This window comes from Balaenoptera physalus (genome assembly GCF_965194825.1).
Source record: "Balaenoptera physalus genome assembly, chromosome: 4".
NCBI lineage: Eukaryota > Metazoa > Chordata > Mammalia > Artiodactyla > Balaenopteridae > Balaenoptera > Balaenoptera physalus.
This window is the reverse complement of record NC_138891.1, coordinates 89,466,144-89,483,906: the sequence shown is the minus strand read 5'-3', so window position 1 is coordinate 89,483,906 and position 17,763 is coordinate 89,466,144. Positions and strand designations below refer to the sequence as shown.

The following is a 17,763-nucleotide window of genomic DNA, read 5'->3' as shown; positions in this document are numbered from 1 at the left end:
ATGTACAACATGATAAATATGATTAACACTGCTGTATGTTGTATATGAAGTTAAGAGAGTAGATCCTAGGAGTTCTCATCACAAGGGAAAAATATTTTTTTCTTTAATTTTGTATCTGTATTAGATGATGGATGTTCACTAAACTTATTGTGATAATCATTTCATGATGTATGTAAGGCAAATCATTATGCTGTATACCTTAAACTTACAGAGTGCTGTATGTCAATTATATCTCAATAAAACTGGAAGAAATAAAAAAGTGGGGGTTTTGGTTTGTTTCTTTGTTTTCTTACCCTTGAATAGAAACCAAAAAGATAAGGAACCAAAAATAACACTACCCCCCATTTCAATCAATCTCATATAAATTTTTCCTGTATTGCCCTTTTGCAAGTTGTCTAGGATGGCCTGGGGTCAGCTGTTGCTGATGATTAAGTGCCTAGTTGAAGAATTGCCATGCTTGGGGCTGAATTCTATGCAAGGAAGGCACATTTTCTTTCAGGAGGAATAGAGGGAAGCAAACGAGTTTGTTTGGGATAACTTCAACACTGCCAGTGAATTTTACTCCAATTTTATTCCCATCAATATTTTCAGTTATTGAAAATAATAAGTATACATTCATTTACTCAGTAAGTATATTTTAAGTGACTACCGTGTACCCCATGCATTTCAATTTATGTTTATTTTACCACCCATCCCACTCACAATTACTGATATACCTTATAAAAATTAGAACAGTCTTAAATAGTTCTTATGTTTAATTTCTAATTAAAAATGAACTCATTATTAATCAGTGCCAGTATTAAAGAGCCTTTTTTTTTGTTATGTATAACTTGAAAATTCCTAGAGTTGTAATTAGAAATAGCAGTAATTTGCTCTACTTTTCAGAGAGGGAGTATAGGTTACAAAACATTCAATTGAATTGATTGATTCCTGTGGAAAATGAATTTTGTGATTACAAATGGTTGGATTAAATGGAATCTTTTATAATTGTGTACATCACAGTATGCCTCCAAAACATTTGACCTTTTGATAACTCTCAAGCAAATTCTCTGCTCAACTCTTAATGGACTTAGGAGAATTCACTACTTAAAAGAATGTAAAACTCTCTTTCTTCCTTTTGAGTGTTCATATGACAGTGCAATGTGGAAAGACAGCAATTCCATTGATATTTGATCTAAGAGGAAAAGAGATTGAAAAATCTTACCCTGTAAATAGTGAGGACATATTTTATAGGCTTTTGGGGAGGTGAGGGAAGTGTTCAGATAGTGGATGGGAAACTGAGATGAAGAGGTGGAGTAAAATTTTTTGTACTACAAAAGTCTCAGAATTTATTCAGCTTTCCATGTCCTATTTGGCTTTACTTCCTCTTTTGTGTTCAGCAGTTTATAGGTAATAATGATAGATAAGGTTTTGAGACTATCTCCGAAGCCTGACCCTACTGGCAAGTTGTTCATAAAACCCACAGCACACTTTCTTTCAGGCATAGCACTGAGGATCAAATCACATTTTAATCTCCTGTTTCTGAAATATTTCAGCTGGAGGGTAGAGAACAGTTCCATTGTTCTCCTCTGTGACAGCTTTATGTGTTCTTTAGCGGATGATGAGCAGTAGAATTTCTTTTCTTCTCTTTTCTTTATTCCTTTATATGCCAGCTTTCAAAACTTCACAGTTGAAATATGTGACTTGTCACATCCCGTCACTAATAATATCCTCCCATTGAACGTGGGACATAGCTAGTCATACTTCTTAAGTGGATTCTGACCTGAAGGATAAAACAATCACTTTAAGTTTGTCTTTTGCGGTGCTCATGTCAACTAGTTGGAATTCAGTCCTGCTGAGGGTGTTTCAAAGACACTGTCGATTGTAAACACTCATCTTTATTTGCCGTGTAAATGGATATTTGGAAAACCACATGTTATGCATGATATCTGTATATCAATGTATCTGTGTATGTTCTTTCAGGTGATACATCAGTCAGAGAGTAACACATTATAAACCAAGGGCTAAACTTTGTGAAACAAAGCAATTAGTTGGAGCCAGAATAATAAGGAAGATTCAGAGAAGAGATAGATTAAGGGTAAATCCTTGAACAGTAGAATTATTTATTCTGAGAATGAGGGCACAAACCAAGTGTGAGAGTAGGACTAATTAGACTATATTTAAGAAGCCACGAGAAGATTGTCCTAATTTCTAAGAAGTGATGCAATGAAAACAGGGCCTATCTTCATCTAGTTATCATTTTACTTCCCACACCCAGAGTGGGGCCTATGGTAAAATAGACTCTCAAGAGGTATTTGTTAAATGAATGAATGGATATAATTCAAGTAAGTGAAAAGCCAAAGATAAGACTGGGTGGGTCAAGATTATATTCTGACCACCTTTAGATAAATATTTGACTTTGTAAGAGACGCTTGTAAGTCATTTCATCCAGCTGACCACTTGCCCTTTTCCTCGTGACAGGCAGATATACTAGTGACTTGATGTTCAATCCACTTTTCATCTACAGTCTTACAGCCTCAAGCAGATAATGCCATTTTGCCATGATGAGAATCATGTACAAACTAGTGTTTTCTTCGATTGAACTTTTGAGTTGAGAGGTTACTGATATCCAGAGCTTAGAGCAAAATCTAAAAAGAAGCTGAAAAGACATGAAAAAAAAAAAAAAAAAGACCCTTGTACAAGACAGGTTTTATTGGCCTGTGCTTCACACATCTTCTCACATCAAAAACATGCTTAGAAGCCAAATTGTCACTTCATCAGGAGAGAGTTTTGTTAGCCAGGAGAGCACCAGGCAGGTCAATAGAAATATACTGTGAGCTGACTGGCACTCTGAGCCATGTCTAAATTTCATAGTCAAGGGCAAGTGTGGAAGCAGAGTTGAGTTTCTCTGATTCAGGTGACACAGATCATATTACATCTACCTTAATCTTTGTAACATTTAGCAGCTCACAAGTGGAAGATTACTATAATAGGTCTTTAACTGTTCCCTACCTATATGTGGGATCTGCTCCAATTCTGTCCCCAGAGTGTTGTCAGATGCATGGTTAGAAAAGGAGAATGTGATCACATTGGCCTCACTTGAAATCCTTCAACCTATCCCTGTGGCTTTCAGTGCAACATCCAAAGTCATTAGAACAGAGTACGAAACCCATCAGGCACCTCACATTCCCCTTCCCTCGTTTCCTTTTTGAGATTGTATTGAGTACCCACTATATGCCAGGAAGTAGGCTCATTGCCAAGGATCCAATGATGAAAAAGGAATATAGACTTGCAGGGTCATTTTCCCCTACTTCTCAGCCCTAATCTCAAAAATGTTTAAGTGGGCCTTTTTGCACAATAATCACTGTGCCTGCCTCTTCTCCTCCCTACTTTTTGCTTGATTCCTACTTGTTCTTAAAAATCCACCTAGGCCCCAGCCCTCCTCTCCCTCTCTAGGACCTGCAGGCCTGCATTTCCACTGCACACCATGTTTTCCTCTCTTGTAGCCCTTGTGTGACTTGCTTTTCTCTGAGAAGAAAGCCTGTGGTTTTCATCTTTCCCTCCAGCAACTTGCGTGATGTCTACCGCATAGCAGGTACTTAATAAACCTTAGTTACCCTCTTCTATTATCTTTGAACTTTCTTGATCAAATCTTATTTTTTCAGATGATTACTCTGATGGTGTGGATTTTTTTCATTCCTTTGGCAAACATTTCTTGAGAATCTAGTTGGTGTCAGTCATTACACAGGCACAGTTCATTCTCAATTTCTCCAGCAACAATGGTGTTGAAGAACTGGAAGCTCAGGTGTAATATTGTCAGTCTCACAGTTCCTATGTGGCAAAAATGCTTCTCTAACTCAGATCTACGTGACTCTAAAACCCAAGTTCCTTTTTTATGCCAAGCTTTTTCTTTGAGGATAAAGCACCATTTTAGGTACATTTTATACAGCAAATACAATTATACTACAGTTTAAATTCTGTCATCATAAACTCCTGAAGACCTTCAAATTCACTTATCACTTGATCATAATGACCATATTGTTAAAAATCCCTTTTACAGTCAGGATTGAACATAAGAAGACAGTCACTTAGGACTTTTTTGTTTTTCTATTTTTCAATAAATTATCAGATGGAAAAACAAAATAATTGTTTGCACTCAATGCAGGAAGGAGAAAGGTTCAACGTGAACTACACTCTCCTCCCCTACGCTTGTGGATTGAATGTGCTGGTTTGTTTAGAAGAGCTCTTTCAAACTTCTTTCTTCAATCATTCCTCTAATAGGGGCCTAGGGAAAGATTTTTTTCCCCCTGTTTCATCTCCCTGTTATAAATTTTATATAAATGCTGGCGCTTGCTTGGTCTACATGTACTGCGGAAACAAGAATGGATGATTGGGGGCTGAGGCTAACAGAGAAAAGAGTTAAGCTACAGCTGATTGTTGACAGCGTTTATATAGCAGATCAAAGATGGCTGCAAATTCTTTGACATTCTTTGCACAGAGAAGTGAGGTTATTTTTTGAATCTGAGCAGACTCTGATTGCTTTGACTGACGTCATATTGTAGATATGACACAATGCTGCTTTGTAGGGCCAGACCTTAATACATCGATAGCTGTTACTTTCTCTCTCTTGGAACTCTCACTCTGGATCCCTGATTTACCATGTAAGAAGCATGACTACATGAAGGGGGAAAGGGGCCCATGGAACCAAGTCTTCCAGATTTATTTGAAAGGAGCCAGGCTTGAACCTCCCAGACCAGACCAACCACCAGCTGAATATTACTGAGTGACTGCAGTTGATGCTACAATTTTCTGGGAACAGAACAGTCTTCCAGATGAGTCCCTACTGAATTCTTAAACTGTGTTAATCCACTAAAGTTTGGGGTAGTTTGTTCACCATAATACGTAATTAGAACAGTTTGTACCTAGTCATCAATTAACAGTTAACTTTAAATGATTCCACATCCACTGTAGGACTCATTGAGGCTAGCTAGATATATTGCACCTTCCTTCTCTCTGTTGGTCATGCCACCGTAATACATATGCTAGCAAAAGGGGAAGATGTGGGTTACCGTATATTGTTTTTTAAATCTCTCTAACTGATGGCAAACACTGATATTTATTTACTGCGTGAAATTTTCCAGATCACACTTACATCCATTTTCTCTCAATATTCTTATCATATGTCTAGTAAGGTGGTTTGCCAAGTCTGGATTATGCCATTTTGCAGATGGTGAAGCTCAGACACAGGCCCTGGTTACTTCTCTGCAGTCACATAGCTAAGGTTCTCAGAGCACACTGTATTTTTTTCCTTGAATACGTCTCAAATTTAATTACATTTCAGGTGATCATCTGCTAAATATCTGTCATACCAACTAGACTTTAAGCTCCAAAAGGTCAATGAGCTTCTCTGTTTTGTTTATCACTCCATACTTAGAACTTAGCCTGGTGCCTGACAGGAAATACTCACTTAGTATTAGTTAAATGAATAAATTAATGAAGAATGGCAGAGCTCTGACTCAAACCTAGGTTTCCCGATTCAGAAGGGCAGTCTCTTTCCATCATACCAATGAGTGATGAGAGGGCACGAGTCATTTAGGAATTTCGGTCAAAGTACACAGCCACCAGTCACACTTTCCCCTTCCCCTCCTCCCTTTTTCACCAGGGCATTTCTTTATGCAGGAAATGTGAGTTTTGAAAAATTTTCTTAGTGATTCTGATATATCTCCTGTTGAGAACTAAGACACAAACTATTATTATTCTTCCTTTTAAATTACATGTTGTTACATACGAGGAAATGCTCTGAGAAAATACAGTGGTTTTCTACTTGGAAAGAAATACTCGAAAGCTGAGGAATCTACCTTCCTGATTAAATGAATGGAAGATTGAGGGCACAGGGAGAATCTGAGTTAACCGATCATCAGTGGTATGAGAAGACAGTTCACTTTTAGGCATTTCAGCATGTCTTAGCTCATGTAGCTCCCATAAAGAAAACTATGCCGGTTACTTCCACCGTTGTTTACCCAAATGCTTCTGAACTCTAAAAGGCCCTTGAACTAAATGCCAGGTCCTAAGAATTGGTTGTGATCCTTAGGAGCTGCCTGCAGGCCAGCATACCCGGGGAATAAGGAGCTGCCCTCTGAGATCCCTGCCCTTTCCTTTTGTGCCTCTCAGGATTCTCAGCCAACTGAGCAATGAGAACAGGTGACCAATACAGTTAGGGAAAAAGCTCTATGAACCTTTTGTTGCTGGCTAGCTAAAACTCACATATGGGAGGAAGTTGAAAGGGAGGGAGATAGGAGGAAGGAAAAGGAGAGAGAGAGGGAAAAGGGGGGATGGAGAGAGAGAGAAAAAGCATGCACGCAAGCAAGACAGGGAGAACCTTAGCTCTAGGGAAAATAATTTCCTGGTAATATATATGTATATATTCACACATCTCAGTGAAAACACTGTTGGATTAGGGTTATGTGTAAAATTAGGTGTTTTTAAAAAAATTTTTTTATAGAGAAATTAATTTTTTAAAAAATAAATTTATTTATTTATTTTTGGCTGTGTTGGGTCTTCGTTTCTGTGCGGGGGCTTTCTCTAGTTGCGGCGAGCGGGGGCCACTCTTCATCGCGGTGCACGGGCCTCTCACTATCATGGCCTCTCTTGTTGCAGAGCACAGGCTCCAGACTCACAGGTTCAGTAGTTGTGGCTCACGGGCCCAGTTGCTCCGTGGCATGTGGGATCGTCCCAGACCAGGGCTCGAACCCGTGTCCCCTGCATTGGCAGGCAGATTCTCAACCACTGCACCACCAGGGAAACCCCAAAATTAGGTGTTTTAAGAACCTTGACTAGTTCTAGTGGACAACTGCTGGTATATTGTATTCCAAATGCCAAATTGCAAGTTGATACTAGAAGTTGCCACATGGATTATCTCAACTGTAGCTGAGGAAGAAGATAGAGGAAACACGATATCCTAAGAGGATGTCTGCAAACTGTATTCTACTCAATTTAGTAATTATTCCAAGAGAAGCACCACTTCTCCAGAGAAGGTATACTAAGAATCATAAGGCTGGCTCCTAGACATCAAGGGAGGGTTTAAATATATTGTGTTTAATATCCTTACTAAGTTTAGGAAGCGTGTAACTTTTTAAAGGCTTTCATATCAAATTAACTATTAGAAATATTTTGGAAAAAGCAAAGATTAGGCTAAAAATGCTCAAAAGCTCATTTTACAGCATCAAATTCTGTCAACTTTTTGGACTATGTCCCATTTTTTTGTTACATTGAACAAAAATAAATCTTACTAAAGCAACATTCCATACAGGGTAGAACTTACCTCTTTGTCCCACTCTAGGCAAAACGCTCTTGTTTGCAGTAGTTCCATGGAGTCCAGCAAGCTAGTAACTTTCTCTACATATTTGAAAGGCTACTTCAACGTGGGGCTTTAAAAACACAGCAAAAGAATCTATTGCAAATGATTGAGCACAGACCCTGGAATGACTCTATGTATGTTTATTATGAAGATTACATTGGTATAAATGTATTTTATAAACTAATGGGTAAGTAAAATAGTTTGCTATAAACTTTTCATTCCTCTTCACCAAGGAACAGATAGAAATACCTCATGAGTTGTGGTTAAGAAAGTAATCATTGTTATAATTCATTCTAGATTCCAATTTTACTAACCTTCCTTGATATGCTTCACACCATTTGTGTATCATGCTGATTTATGCTGTGATGTACCTTTATTTTTCTTTGAAAAAATATTCTAAGGCCCTGTTACTTAGTCTTTGAACGCTTTATAATCAAAATACTCAAAGAAGTCTTTATTCAGTTAACTAGTGTGCTTCCTCTTCTATATTTTGTAAGATTCTGTCTATTGATTGCTTTACACACCCTACCAACACATGCTCTAACCAGTTAATACTGTAGCTCCCTCTCTAACTTCATTGTTCTCTGACTGTAGCCATTTTATTTTCTTCTTAATCAGCATTCATTCTCTGAATCAGGGAGAAAGTAGATGTTTTAGATATTTTATGGCAGGAAGAGTAATTTCCGCTTTAGGATTTGAGATACCTAGCAGATAGCTGATGCTATTTCTGCAGTCTGGTGCCCCACTCCACCCCATCCTACCCCAGTCTACAGCAGTTCAGTAAAGTGATACTACCTGATTTTGTATATAAGTTCATAAGTATTACTTTTTATTTTGAACATAATAGTAATTATGGCCATATGACATATTTTTATTCTTTCTCTTTCCACTTAACATTTTATTATACCCCAAATATTTTTATACTTCCCATAAACAGAATGAACTGAAGGTATATTAACTTTTTCCTTTCCTTTTAAAATTAATATAAGTCCATTAAAGCAAATTGCAAAATAAAAGGGAGAAAACAAAATTCCACCACTCTGTCTTCTTTATGCAATATGTATATAAAAATACATATCTTTCTATTTTGCCATTTACTTTGCACCAGAAATTATAAGTATATGGGTAAATATCAATAAATTTTTTGCTTATTATATAAATATTTTTAAAAGATAATTTTCACTTACAGCAAATATAACAATGTATTGTGGAGTTTAAACCATATGCGGAAGTAAAATGTATGACAACAATAGTACTAAAGCAAGGATATGGAAGAATACTGTTATAAATTTGTTATATAGATCTGAAATGGGATTATTTCACTTGAAGGTAGACTGTTAAAGATAAGTTAAAGATGTACATTATATATGTGAAAGCAAGCACTAAAATAGCACAGAGTTATAGCTAATAATCCAACTAAGGACAGATAATTGAATCACTAAATAGAATCAATTCAGAAGACGGAAAAAGAGGGAAAAGGGAACTAAGAAGAGATGAAACAAATAGAAAAGAAATCACAAGCTGGTAGATTTAAACCTAAATGTAACAATAATCACATTAAATGTCAGTGGTCTAAACACCCCAATTTAAAAGGGAGAGTGAGACTGGATAATAATTAATAAAAAGACCCAACTATCTGTTGCTTGGAAAAAAGTTTTGGAAAACAGAAGTAAAATCACTCACTCATAATGCCAGTACGATCATTGCAGTTCTGGTATTATGAGTGAGTGTATTTGTATTTATTCCTTTCTAGTCTTTTTTCTTAGATATATTTTCTTGTTTGCTACTGTGGCGTGTATACAGCTTTCTTTCTGTTTTTCTCACTTAAAGAATCATGCTATATGGAAATGGGTTTAAACCTCAATGGTTCACAATAGTCCATTCTCTAGCAGTTATGAATTCAGAACCAAGTTTCTATATTAGCCAAATAAAAACTTGTCAAAAGTGTCCTATATGATCAGCAATAGGATACAAAATAAGAAGAGATCCTATTCCCAGAAATTAAAAATATCTTTCCTTAAAATGGCCTATTTTGGGGTAAATGGATCATGGTAATAGTCAACAGTAAATGTTGATGATTCATTGTCTAGTTAGATCACATATTCTTAAATATGTAACTATTTGAACTAACTGTAATCTTTCTGTGATGACTTAGAAAGTTCTTTTGACATATGTTTATTGTGTTTAGGATTATCTTACAGCATCATTTATCCCTGAATTATGAAAACACAAAATTGCCTAGTAATAAAGATTTCTGGTTCATAGACTACTGAATCAACCACTTTTGGATGAGCTTCTATATATACAGCTTTTAGCTCAGCACTTCACATACAGTATTCACTTAGGAAATACTATTGATATTCTTTTTATTAATTGTGAGGTCTTTATATTTTTATTTTAGTATAAATATTTATAATAAGCTTTTTAAAAAAACATCTTTATTGAAGTATAATTGCTTTACAATGGTGTGTTAGTTTCTCCTTTATAAAAAAGTGAATCAGCTATACATATACATATATCCCCATATCACCTCCCTCTTGCGTCTCCCTCCCATCCTCCCTATCCCACCCCTCTGAGTGGTCACAAAGCACTGAGCGGATCTCCCTGCACTATGCAGCTGCTTCCCACAGTTATCTATTTTACATTTGGTAGTATATATAAGTCCACGCCACTCTCTCACTTCGTCCCAGCATACCCTTCCCCCTCCCTTGTCCTCAAGTCCATTCTCTACGTCTGCGTCTTTATTCCTGTCCTGCCCCAAGTTCTTCAGAACCATTTTTTTTTTTAAGATTCCATATATATATGTTAGCATACGATATTTGTTTTTCTCTTTCTGACTTACTTCACTCTTGAGTGACAGACTCTAGGTCCATCCACCTCACTACAAATAACTCAATTTCGTTTCCTTTTATGGCTGAGTACTATTCCATTGTATATATGTGCCACATCTTCTTTATCCATTCATCTGTTGATGGACAATTAGGTTGCTTCCATGTCCTGGCTATTGTAAATAGAGCTGCAATGAACATTGTGGTACATGACTCTTTTGGAATTATGGTTTTCTCAGGGTATATGCCCAGGAGGGCATATTCCTTTTTTAAGGAACCTCCATACTGTTCTCCATAGTGGCTGTATCAATTTACATTCCCACCAACAGTGAAAGAAGGTTCTCTTTTATCCACACCCACTCCAGGATTTACTGTTTGTAGATTTTTTGATGATGGCCATTCTGACTGGTGCGAGGTGATACCTCATTGTAGTTTTGATTTGCATTTCTGTAATGATTAGTGATGTTGAGCATCCTTTCAAGTGTTTGTTGGCAATTTGTATATCTTCTTTGGAGAAATGTCTATTTAGATCTTCTGCCCATTTTTGGATTGGGTTGTTTGCTTTTGTGATATTGAGATGCATGAGCTGCTTGTAAATGTTGGACATTAATCCTTTGTCAGTTGCTCCATTTGCAAATATTTTCTCCCATTCTGAGGGTTGTCTTCTGGTCTTGTTTATGGTTTCCTTTGCTGTGCAAAAGCTTTTAAGTTTCATTAGGTCCCATTTGTTTATTTTTGTTTTTATTTCCATTTCTCTAGGAGTTGGGTCAAAAAGGATCTTGCTGTGAAGTATGTCATAGAGTGTTCTGCCTATGTTTTCCTCTAAGAGTTTGATAGTGTCTAGCCTTACATAATCAAGACAGTATGGTACTGGCACAAAAACAGAAATATAGATCAATGGAACAGGATAGAAAGCCCAGAGATAAACCCACGCACATATGGTCACCTTATCTTTGATAAAGGAGGCAAGCATATACAGTGGAGAAAAGACAGCCTCTTCAATAAGTGGTGCTGGGAAAACTGGACAGGTACATGTAAAAGTATGAAATTAGAACACTCCCTTACACCATACACAAAAATAAACTCCCTTTTTTTCTTGATGTGTCTGACTAATGGTTTATCAATTTTGTTTATCTGCTCAAAGAACCAGCTTTTAGTTTTATTGATGTTTGCTATTGTTTCTTTCATTTCTTTTTCATTTATTTCTCATCTGATCTTTATGATTTCTTTCCTTCTGCTAACTTTGGGGGTTTTTTATTCTTGTTTCTCTAATTGCTTTAAGTGTAAGATTAGGTTGTTTATTTGAGATATTTCTTGTTTCTTAAGGTAGGATTATATTGCTATAAACTTCCCTCTTAGAACTGCTTTTGCTGCATCCCATAGGTTTTGGTTCATCGTGTTTTCATTGTCATTTGTTTCTAGGTGTTTTTTGATTTCCTCAGTGATCTGTTGGTTATTAAGTAGTGTAATTCTTAGCCTCCATGTGTTTGTATTTTTTACAGATTTTTTCTTGTAATTGATATCTAGTCTCATAGTGTTGTGGTCAGAAAAGATACTTGATACAATTTCAATTTTCTTAAATTTACCAAGGCTTGATTTGTGACCCAAGATATGATCTATCCTGGAGAATGTTCCGTGAGCAGATGAGAAGAAAGGATATTCTGTTGTTTTTGGGTGTAATGTCCTATAAATATCAATTAAGTCCATCTTGTTTAATGTATCATTTAAAGCTTGTGTTTCCTTATTTATTTTCATTTTGGATGATCTGTCCATTGGTGAAAGTGAGGTGTTAAAGTCCCCTACTATGACTGTGTTACTATCAATTTCCCCTTTTATGGCTGTTAGTATTTACCTTATGTATTGAGGTCCTCCTATGTTGGGTTCATAAATATTTACAACTGTTATATCTTCTTCTTGGATTGATCCCTTGATCATTATGTAGTGTCCTTCTTTGTCTCTTGTAATAGTCTTTGTTTTAAAGTCTATTTTGTCTGATATGAGAATTGCTACTCCAGCTTTCTTTTGATTTCCATTTGCATGGAATATCTTTTTCCATCCCCTCACTTTCAGTCTGTATGTGTCCCTCGGGCTGAAGTGGGTATTTTGTAGACAGCATATATACGGGTCTTGTTTCTGTATCCATTCAGCCAGTCTATGTCTTTTGGTTGGAACATTTAGTCCATTTACATTTAAGGTAATTATTGATATGTATGTTCCTATTACCATTTTCTTAATCGTTTTGGGTTTGTTATTGTAGGCCTTTTCCTTCTCCTGTGTTTCCTGCCTAAAGAAGTTCCTTTAACATTTCTTGTAAAGCTGGTTTGGTGGTGCTGAACTCTCTTAGCTTTTGCTTCTCTGTGAAGGTTGTAATCTTCCGTTGAATCTGAATGAGATCCTTGCTGGGTAGAGTAATCTTGGTTATAAGTTTTTCCCTTTCATCACTTTAAATATGTCCTGCCACTCCCTTCTGGCTTGCAGAGTTTTTGCTGAAATATCAGCTATTAACTTTACGGGGATTCCCTTGTATGTTATTTGTTGTTTTCCCCTTGCTGCTTTTAATATTTTTCTTTGTATTTAATTTTTGATAATTTGATTAATATGTGTCTTGGCGTGTTTCTCCTTGGATTTATCCTGTATGGGACTCTCTGTGCTTCCTGTACTTGATTAATTATTTCCTTTCCCATGTTAGGAAAGTTTTCAACTATAATCTCTTCAAATATTTTCTCAGTCCCTTTCTTTTTCTCTTCTTCCCTGGGACCATGATAATTCGAATGTTGGTGTATTTAATGTTGTCCCAGAGGTCTCTGAGACTGTCCTCATGTCTCTTCATTCTTTTTTCTTTATTCTGCTCTGCAGTAGTTATTTCTACTATTTTATCTTCCAGGTCACTTCTCCGTTCTTCTTCCTCAGTTATTCTGCTATTGATTCCTTCTAGAGAATTTTTAATTTCATTTATTGTGTTGTTCATCATTGTTTGTTTGCTCTTTAGTTTTTCTAGGTCCTTGTTAAACATTTCTTGTATTTTCTCCATTCTATTTCCAAGATTTTGGATCATCTTTACTATCATTATTCTGAATTCTGTTTCAGATAGACTGCCTATTTTCTCTTCATTTGTTTGGTCTGGTGGGTCTTTACCTTGCTCCTTCATCTGCTGTGTGTTTCTCTGTCTTCTCATTTTCCTTAACTTACTGTGTTTGGGGTCTCCTTTTCGCAGGCTGCAGGTTCATAGTTCCCATTGTTTTTGGTGTCTGTCCCCAGTTGCTCTGGTTGGTTCAGTGGGTTGTTTAGGCTTCCTGGTAGAGGGGACTAGTGCCTGTGTTCTGGTGGATGAGGCTGGACCTTGTTTTTCTGGTGTGCAGGTCTGCATCTGGTGGTGTGTTTGGGGGTGTCTGTGACTTTATTATGATTTTAGGCAGCCTCTCTGCTAATGGGTGGGGTTGTGTTCCTTTATTGCTTGTTGATTGGCATAGGGTGTCCAGCACTGTAGCTTGCTGGTCATTGGGTAGAGCTAGGTCTTGGCGTTGAGATGGAAATCTCTGGGAGATTTTCTCCATTTGATATTATGTGCAGCTCAGAGGTCTCAGGTGGACCAGTGTTCTGAACTCAGCTCTGCCACCTCAGAGGCACAGCCCTGATGCCCAGCCGGAGCATCAAGACCCTGTCATCCACACGGCTCAGAATAAAAGGGAGAAAAAAAGAAAGAAAGAAAGAAAAAAATAAAATAAAGTTATTAAAATAAAAAATAATTATTAAAAAAATGTTTTTAAGTAATTTAAAAAAAAGAAGGAAAGAAAGAAAGAAGAGAGCAACCAAACCACAAAACAAATCCACTAATGATAACAAGCGCTAAAAACTATTCTTAAAAAAAAAAACAAACGGACAGTCAGAACCCCAAGACTTAATGTTAAAGCAAAGCTATACAGACAAAATCTCACACAGACATACACATACACACTCACAAAAAGAGATAAAGGGAAAAATATATATATTGTTGTTCCCAAAGTCCATTGCCTCAATTTGGGATGATTCGTTGTCTGTTCAGGTATTCCACAGATGCAGGGTACATCAAGTTGACTGTGGAGATTTAATCTGCTGCTCCTGAGGCTGGTGGGAGAAATTTCCCTTTCTCTTCTTTGTTCACACAGCTCCTGAAGTTCAGCTTTGGATTTGGACCCGCCTTTGCGTGTAGCTCGCCTGAGGGCGTCTGTTCTTTGCTCAGACAGGACGGGGTTTAAGGAGCAGCTGATTCGGGGGCTCTGGCTCACTCAGGCCGCGGGGGAGGGAGGAGTAAGGAGGCGGGGCGAGCTTGCGGCGTCAGAGGCTGGCATGACGTTGCACCAGCGTGAGGCATGCCTTGCGTTCTCCTGGGGAAGTTGTCCTTGGATCACGGGACCCTGGCAGTGGCAGGCTGCACAGGCTCCCGGGAGGGGAGGTGTGGACAGTGACCTGTGCTCGCATACAGGCTTCTTGGTGGCGGCAGCAGCAGCCTTAGCGTCTCATGCCTGTCTCTGGGGTCCGCGCTGATAGTCATGGCTCGCACCTGTCTCTGGAGCTCCTTTAAGCGGCGCTCTTAATCCCCTCTCCTCACGCACCAGAAACAAAGAGCCAAGAAAAAGTCTCTTGCCTCTTTGGAAGCTCCAGACTTTCCCAGACTCCCTTCCGGCTAGCTGTGGTGCACTAGCCCCTTCAGGCTGTGTTCACGCAGCCAACCCCCGTCCTCTCCCTGGGATCCGACTGAAGCCCGAGCTTCAGCTCCCAGCCCCGCCCGCCCCGGCGGGTGAGCAGACAAGCCTCTCGGGCTGGTGAGTGCTGCTCGGCGCCGCTCCTCTGTGCGGGAATCTCTCCGCTTTGCCCTCCGCACCCCTGTGGCTGCGCTCTCCTCTGTGGCTCCGAAGCTTCCCCCCTCCGCCACCCGCCCCCCGCCGCCATCTCCGCCAGTGAAGGGGCTTCCTAGTGTGTGGAAACCTTTCCTCCTTCACAGCTCCCTCCCACTGGTGCGGTCCCGTCCCTATTCTTTTGTCTCTGTTTTTTCTTTTTTCTTTTGCCCTGCCCAGGTATGTGGGGAGTTTCTTGCCTTTTGGGAGGTCTGAGGTCTTCTGCCAGCGTTCAGTAGGTGTTCTGTAGGGATTGTTCCACATGTAGATGTATTTCTAATGTATTTGTGGGGAAGAAGGTGATCTCCGCGTCTTACTCTTCCGCCATCTTGAAGTTCCTCTTCTAAGTTACTTCTTATTATCATTCTCTCATTCCTAAATGCCATCATAAGTAGAATATTCTTACTCCAATTGCTAACTATGATACTGGATTCTTTCCACATTTTCTGCATCGAACTGTAGGTACCGTTTATAAGGACGTGTAACAAGAAAGCATGTAATGTATATAATATATGTAAAGAGTAAACTTGGGATACTATTCATAAATAGGAAGTAATTCTCAGCAAATTCATCAATTAGGGTCATTCTAGTGTTTCTGTTGTGATGGATAATGAAGGATGGCAGTTTACCTTCTGTTTTTACCCTGTATCTTAAGACCCTCATTAATGGAGTGATTGATACATGGAAATCAATCCATGATACAGTGGAAGTTTGCAATTGATTTTTCCATGATACCAGGAAATTTGCAATTGATTTATATTTGTGTGGGTTTTTTTTTTTTCAAAAATATTGTCTCAGATAAGTAGTAATTCCTGGAATAAAGGAACACTTTATCAAAAGAAACTAAATAAATATGGGAGAATGATCCCAATTAATGAATGCATTAAATACTGTATCTTTTCCAAATCTAAAACTCAGCTCCTTTCTAGTTTTCTAACGTTGCCATGCTAAAAATAATAGTAATTCTACTGTTTAAGAATAAATGTGTACATTATAAAACTTGTAAATACAAAGATATGCCTCCTATGGAATGAGTCTGAATTCTGTTGAGAATATTCTGGAACATGCTGAATCAGGGAAGGAGAAGGAGAAGGAGGCAGTGGTAAGGAAGCCATAGAACACAGGTTTTAACATCCACATATTAGCACATATTTTTGGATGAATAAACATGAATTTATAGGTGACAGAATATTTAAAATTATGACTGTCATTGAAACTGTGAAACATAAGTATATAATTTTTCTTTTTTGCCTTTATAATTTTCTGTAACAAATCTGAAACCATTAAATGTAAAAAATGCCACAGAAATCTCTTTTTGCTTAAATAATTATTTTAATAATAAACATGTCTGTTTAATGAGCATCACTTTACTAATCAAAATGTTACATATGCTCAAGAAAAGGTATTTGTATGCCAGCTGGCAAAGAGGAATGTTACTCAATTTTATGTCTTGTTGTTTATTCAATAATTATTAAATTTCAACTGCGTTTTGGAATGAGGTGGGGCATCCAAGTAATGCATAGCTCAGGCCATATAACAGGCTACTGGTGGCAATAAGACAGATTAATAGAAAGGGTCTTGGTCACAAGGATTAGCAGTTTCCTCAATGACTTACAGTGAATTTTATACGTTACCTATCAGTTTGTGTTATTAGAGGCAAAATGTAGACGATCTTGACACCAAGTAGTCCTAAGGGACAGTATGAAAAAGGCCTTTGTGTTTCAGACAAATTCCTTGGTGTTGAATAGCGGTGAAGAATGTTTCTTTTAACACTTAGTCTGGTGTCCAACATATAGTGGTCAGTCAGTTAATGTCAAATAAAAGAGTAGATGTGTGAACAGCTGGCAGAGTGAGGAGACGTGGGGAGTGAGGCATGGGGGACAGTGCTTGACATTAGAGAGAAATGTTACAGTTCTTCCTTGATGGTTGTAAACCTACTTTGTCTCTCAATTTCTGAATAGTTGCAAACAATTGTAAGGAACCTCAACCATGTTAATTTCTGCCTTTATTCATATTTTATGTAATAGCTGATATATTTAGAAAATGGGGCATGAAAATAAAATAAACACCCATGAATCCACCATTGGACCTAAAGAACCTAAGGGCCAGAACTTGATTTCTAATGTTGAAGCTATTTTTGTTTGTTGTTAATTAATCCATCCTTGTGCCACTCCTGTATGGGTAGCCATTATGTCTTTTCACCACATATTTTAAACCACATATTGATAGTTTTACCACATATTTATGTTTTTAAATGTTTGTCATACCTTGATTCTTTTTTGAACTTTATAAATATTCTATCATACTACAAATGATAATTTTGGCCTAAATTGTTGCCTATAGCTGAGTATATTTACTTTTACCACTGTATAATATTCATAAAGTGATTATCCTTTCTCCTTTGTATGGACATTTGATTTGCCTATGGCTGCTTTCTTTTCTTTATTTATTTTTTTCTATTAACATGCTGGTATCGATATGCTCCTAAAGTATAAACTCCACCTGGACAGGGATGTTTGTCTATTGATTTTTTTTTTTTTAACCTAGAAAGGTGCCTGATGTAATGAGCACTCAATAAATGCTTGTCACTGTTGAGAGGAAAAAAGAACAAAAAATATTGTATGTGATTCCTAAATGTACCTGTGCAAGAGGTTTCCTCATATATATATTTATGTATATATAGTGTTCAAAATTTTGCTCACATATCCTCCAACAGAATTTTGAA

At 37.5% G+C, this 17,763-nt stretch overlaps 1 long non-coding RNA gene across 3 annotated transcripts in view; it reads left to right on the top strand.

Annotated features, from left to right (window-relative positions):
• Nucleotides 1-17,763, top strand: part of LOC309659948 — a 369,679-nt gene that overhangs the window by 235,916 nt on the left and 116,000 nt on the right. The window lies entirely within an intron of this gene.